The sequence below is a fragment of the Coloeus monedula genome (genome assembly GCF_965178545.1).
Source record: "Coloeus monedula genome assembly, chromosome: 12".
Classification (NCBI taxonomy): domain Eukaryota; kingdom Metazoa; phylum Chordata; class Aves; order Passeriformes; family Corvidae; genus Coloeus; species Coloeus monedula.
In genome coordinates, this window is record NC_138792.1 from 18421351 (window position 1) to 18428151 (window position 6801).

The window sequence follows — 6801 nt, forward strand, 5'->3', positions numbered from 1 at the left end:
TATTTGGTGTTAAGAGTTTGAGGACTTGTTCCATTTGGCAGCATGGAAAAGGAGTTCTGCCAACCCCCCATTCCCCTCCATCCCCAAATGATCCATTTTGTCTTTTGCTATTCTCGGGAAAAAAAAGCAAGAAAGTTAATGCTCACCTACATTTCCCTTAAGCCAAAAATGAAATATTTGCATCTTGGAGGGGGGAAAAGCCTTGCATTAGGGAGCTCAGCAGCATCCTGGAAACTGGTTTTGTGTGTAGAATCTATATTTATTTAATAATGGAACCAGAAAAAAAAAAAAAAAAAACAACAGAGCTGGGACAGAATTAGAGGAAGGTCAGCAGGGAAGATAATTTTAAAATATGCTATTTTTCAAAGAAAAAGCCTTATAAAATCAGAGAATCATTAAGGTTGGAAAAGACCTCTAAGATCATCAAGTTCATTATATAGTAGCTATGAATAAGCCAAAAGCCAAAGACAAAATGTTTTCCCAAAGTTCTATTACAACAGGATTCGTGCTGTTCCTCTGGTAATGGCTATTGATATTATTGATCCACTTTTTCATGTGAGCACCATTTGATCTGATGTCTATGGACAGGCTTTCATTTTTTCCCTAATGTAATGCTCTTGCCCACATTTTTTGGTCTCCAGGCTGGATTTTGATCTCCACATTTGTGCTGACAGGCACCTTGCTCCTGGTAGGATGAGGAAGACTGGGAGAAGAACAGAGTTATTGTGGGATGTGATACCAGTGACCAAAATTCAGGCTCCTGCAATAAAAATGTGACATTTCCGCACCTTTTTCCCCAGGGAAACACTCACCTCCTGACCACAGGCAGCCCCACAAGTACCATGGTGGATTATCCGTGAGGGAGCTCTTGGCTTTCCCTAGGGAAACCCTTCAGTGCTCCATGCTGAACTCTGGGACAGAGATCAGCCAGACGATATTTGGGAGCACCCAGGTGATGTTTTAGTGTTACCGCTTTTTCTTTTTCTTGGTCCCTTTTTAGAAGCAAGCCTTTTGTTTTCAGCTTACCCTAAAAAGCTCCAAACCACTCATCCCACTTCCCCTTCTGGGAAGGATCCCACCCGCAGCTATTGCGGGCAGCAGGAACAGGAAACCCTGGAAAACCCCGAGCCATCACGTGGGGTTTGTCAGCACATCACAGGCCACGGGGACACAGAAATAACCTGGTGCTGCAGGGAACTGGGGAGCCTCGGGGGCACCCAGAGCCCAGGCAGGCTGAGGATTGATATAACATCAGTGATTCCAGTCAAAAATCTGCGTTTAAGGAGAATTCCAACACAAGTACATTAAGCAGCTGGAATATTGATAAGGAACAAGTTAAAAGGATACATCTCAGCAGAGGTGTGAGCACATTCTGCCTCCTAACTAGTGAGATCTTGGATATTTAATTCATGGATTTCATCGCAGATCAGTTCCCATTTATTGGCTGCCCTCAGGGCACCACATCCTGGTCCCACACATTGTCAGGTGAAATCCACGCTTTCCCTGAAGATTTTTACCTGCTGGATGCACCCTTTGGTTTCTCTCCATGGAATAAACATCAGCAGGTGGCTATTCCCAAGGATGTCTTTGTTATATAAAATACTCAATAAAGCTGCCCCCAAGCCATTTGCCTGGGATCAGTGACCTGTCCTTGCTGTTGGATGGCTGGAGCAGAGCCTGGAGAGCAAAGGGAAAGGGAGCTGTGCCCGTGGCCTTTCCCAGAATGCAAACACCACCAGCACCAACATCCACAAACAGCATTTCACACTCTGATTTGTACAAATTTAACATGTGCAACATGAATGATTTCTGCTTTCTATTCCAGGAAAGCGTCTTCTTGTAATTCAACTACCAGGAGAGAGGAACAAAATTTGTTCATTTAAAACTTCAAGGCAAGAATTTCAGGCAATTAGTGTGTAGTTCTCTTCCCTATTCCATTACATTCACAAATCCCACTCATTTGAAACAAAGAGCCAACTCAGCTTAAAATAAAAAAAAAAAAAAAAAGTGAGAGCAGGTCTGGATGTTCTCTCACTTCTCACTCATCCTTGTTAACTTTTGTTATCTCTCAGATTAGTAATTGATTATTGAAATATCAACATCGTAGACCTGAGCAATAGAGCAAGGGAATAAATGGTCTGTGGGCATTACAAATTTGGCAACAGAAAGCAGAAGTGTGTAATCACTACAGATGGGGAATGAGAACAAAAAACAGCAACACAGCAGATTAAGAAATTGTATGATTGCACAAAAGTAGAAACGTACTTGAGGGGAACAAGGATCCCTAAATAGCAAATGAGAGCCCAGGAAAGCAAAGCCTCTGTCTCCCAACACAGGAGTGAGAGGCAGGCAAACCCTCCTTGCACCAGCATGGGGAGAAAGGCTAAAAAAATTACGGGATGACAGACTGGTTTGGGTTGGAAGAGACCTTAAAAAAATCATCCAGTGCCACGCCCTGCCATTGTCAGGGACACCTTCCACTAGCCCAGGTTACTCCAAGCCTGCCCTTGGACACTTCCAGGGATCCAGGGGCAGCCACAGCTTCTCTGGGCACCCTGTGCCAGGGCCTCCCCACCCTCACAGCCAGGAATTCCTTCCCAATATCCCATCTCTCCCTGCCCTCTGGCAGTGGGAAGCCATTTTCCCTTGTCCTGTCCCTCCATCTCTTGTCCCAAATCTCTCTTCAGCTCTCCTGGAGCCCCTTCAGGCACTGGAAGGGGCTCTAAACCCTCCCCAGAGCATTCTCATCTCCAGAGCCCCCCCAGCTCTCCCAGCCTGGCTCCATAATAGAGTTGATATTCCCAGAGAGTTTCACAGAGTCCAGAGCCTGTATTTCAGCTTTACCCAACTAAAGCTGTACTTAGGAAAGATGCTGTTCCCACTTACTCTCAAGGAGGAGCAGCAGTGGTGGGACACAGAAAACCCCTGCAAATCTCAGCTCTTCTTCTGGGGCTGGTTTTAGTTCTAGCTCCTCAGGATCCCACTGTTTCCCTTCTCCAAGGGAAGCTCCTCAGCTCCTTGCTCACCTTTCTTTCAAAAACACCACAAAATAAAGCCGCAGGAAAAGTGGTGAGATGCCACATTGCTCCCAAGGCACTGCAGTTTAAAGGTTGCAAAAATAGCAACAAACTTTCTCCTCCAAAGAGAGCCCCAAACACACATCCCAAGGAAAACAAAGCCCTGACGGACACAGACCACACAGGACTCCCCACACATTCTGTGCAAGTTTCAGTAATTCAGCTCCAGAGACAAATCTGCCCCTGCTTTGCTCCAGTGTAGCAAATATTCCTCCAGATTTCCTGCCTTCCCAAGAGCACGGCCCACAAGTAAAGGGGAATATCCACAACCCCTACAAGGATCAGGATGGGAAAAGGAAGGTCTTCAACCTCCTGGGAGTCACAGCTCCATACTAAACCCTTTTATTTCCCCACAGAAGGCAGCCAGGATGGTGGACGTGGGAGTGGAAGGTTCATTAGCACCTGGGCACTCATTTACCAAACAACCACTGACCCTCACAAGTGATTTATATTCCCAACAGATTGATGGGATTACCACAAATAAATGAATTCAAAGGAAAAGCAGGCAAGGATTAAGTGGTGAGGATCTTCTGGTAAAGAAAAAGAAAATTAGGTTAATTACAATCAAGTGTCTGGATTTTTGAAATCTGTATGTAAAACGGGCAAAACAGAGAGGAAAAATCAGTTTTGCTATGCCATGTATAAATTAGCAGAGAGAAAGAAAGACACTGCTAAAAAGTAGATTTCAGCCCATGAAAAGCAGATTAGTATTTTACATTTTGGGTGAAAAAATAAGCCACTCAGATTTAGTCTCATTTGCTCAACAAGCAAATGGCATTTTCCTGTTTAAAAGAGAGATGAATGAAAAACACAGGTATTTAGTGTTAGAGATTTTTCTGATTGTCAGATTTTTCAGTCCCAAAGGGAAGGGTTTGGCCTTCCAGGTTTTAAAACCTTCTATATTTTAACTTGAATAGAACATTAATTGATGGAAGTGGTCGTTCTGCACACCTGGGCATCCTTTTTGCAGGAAATAATCCTCCCTCCAGAGAAAGACAGACTTTGAGATTTCATTGCAAAATGGTTGTAAAGCTCTGGAAATCCTGACCTGGAAGGTACTAAAGGAAACCACCACTAGATATCACCATCTGACTATTTAATAAATCTCAGAAAGATTGTTAATGTGTAAAAATCCCAATTATCCTCTAGGCAGATGAAGTCACCTTCTAGAGGGGCTTAATTCCCACAGCTGAGGCAGACTGGGGAACATCCTGACCAAAGGATTGGGGGAATTTAACTAGAGTTCAGCTTTCTACAGGGTCTGGGTCCCAGGACCTGGTGACTATTCCTCTGTTGGAACACGGAATGAGAGTTGGATATGAAGGTAAAAATTCCCTGCCAGCATTTCTCCTCCAACATCGATTTTCTGGCATGTGGATAAAAATCAACTCCAGGCAGAATCTGGCCGTGGATGTCTGCCCTGTAAAATATGGCACTGCTTTCCTTCGTAATGAAATCCAGCTGCTGCCCTTCAGCGGGCTGGAAAAGCACCTTTCCAGGGATTTTCCCCATGGAATTTGGGTTCACCAAGGCATTTTTCCTGCTAGGGAAAACTGGCACAGGTCCAGTGCAGCTGATAGAGCTTTACTCAAACACAAAATGGGACTCAGCATCTTCCAAATATAAATAGATCCAAAGCAGGTCACGGATTGCAACATGTCAATTAAAATAAAATTGAAATTAAAATAGTATTTAAGTGAGTAATAGATGAGTTTGTCTCATCTTTTTAGAAATTCCCAGATTTTGCCCCTAAAATGTATTCTGCAGCAACATCTTTCTTTCTACAGAGAGAAATTAATTCTGAGAAGTTACCTAAATTCTGGATTAAACCTGAATAACAAATGCTGGGGCGGGCAGAACATGGACAATATTTTTCCATGGGCAAAACTACATAAAATCAATAACAAAACACACTCTACTTTCCATTAACCACGTGCATTTATCTGCACCTTCATTTGTGCTGCGAAAACACAAGTCATTGGGGTGGCTCAAATTACCCATTTTCCTCAAAACACTGCTGTTGCGTGGTTTTATTTTCATTCCAGCTAAAATTATCCACATATGTAAAAAAACTAATTAAAAAATGAGCTCTGAAACCAGGCCTGAGAAGGGATGGGATGAACACAACTTGCCAATAACCTCAGGTTGTGCCAAACTCCCATTATTTATGTGTTTTCTCCTCTGCCACTCCATTTCTGTCATGGGGATAGAGAAGCAGATCCATCAGGGATTCTCCCACGGCAGCAGCTGCTGCTGATCCGCTGACTCCAATCCCTGGGGCTGGGACTGAGGTGAGTGGCACAGCAGAGAGGGGCTCCTCCAACGCATTCCTCAGCGCTGGGAAGGACTGAAAACCACCGGAGTCTGGAGCTCAGATTTAACCTCCGACTTCCTCATTTCCTGAGGAAGAACCGTGTGCAATTAACTTCTTTCCAGATTTCGGCCTGAACTATAAATAGATCCCGGGGGAACCAAGGGCTGGGGCATGGCAGCACAAATGCCACAGAGCACTTCTTGCCATGGATTAATTGCAAACCCTTTGGCTACTGATGCCCTCTGGAGTATTTCCCTCTCACCCTCAGTTAACTCATTCTCTGCACCTCCACCAAGGAAATCTGGAGAGCTCTGCCCACCCTGGACTCCTCTGGAATTTAATGAAGTCATTTGGCTTCTTCCAAAGGACTCCTGGCTTGATTTTGAATGCTGAAAAGGGGATTAATGAGACACACATGGAATTAGGGCAATGCATAGGGAAGCAAATCATCCTTTTCCTCTCATGCTCCTAGCAAGCAAGGACAAGATTCAGTATTGCTTATATTCCTTGCACCAAGGTCAGTGGGAATTATGGATCAGGCAATGACCAGTTAGGTCTTGGATGTGTATAAGTCTGATTTTATTAATTAATTTCCTTATCAGGAATTATCTTACCCTGTCATTTTAATCAGGACAGAGAAGTCTTTACTTTGCCCACTCAGATCACTTCTCCCTCAGGAGCAGCTTCTTCTCAATCCTACTGATACTTTCTTTCAGCTCAGAGATGATTTTAAGAAATGTCCAAGAAATAAAGATACTGGATTAAAACAACAAAAAAACACAAAAAACCAACCACAAGCAAGAACACCCAACAAAAAAACTTTATTAGAAAAAACTTCTGCAGAGCAGGTAACAGTCCAATTCATCTATCATTTTACACTGATGACATAATGAGTAATTTCCAGCTGAAATATTTTCTGAGAAGCAAGAGCAAGGGGAGAAAATGTGTTTGAAAGCTAAACAACAGTATTTCCATACCAAAATCTGCACTTAAATTTCCAAATGCAGATGCAGGAATCTTGCACTACTTTTTCAGGAATGCTGCAGTCATCTTTGCTTGCTGATTTTGCAGAAAATTAAATGCTTTCACATGTGGATGTGGCACTTGGTTTAGTGGCGCTGGGCTAATGGTTGGACTTGATGATCTCAGTGCTCATTTCCAACAGTTCTATGATTATATATATATTATAGAAACACAATTAACCAGTATTTTGGAGAGAAATTAATTTCAAATTCTCCATTAGAAAATGGAAAACAGTGACCTTTACTTCCCTTGCTACCAAAGGGGTTTAAGCCTTAAAATATTAATTACAACAAATGTAGTGTGTAAATGTTCCCATTTCCCAACCTAATCCTTGGAGTGAAACATTCATACCCAAATCCCATCCCTCTCCTGAGCTCAGCAGCTCAG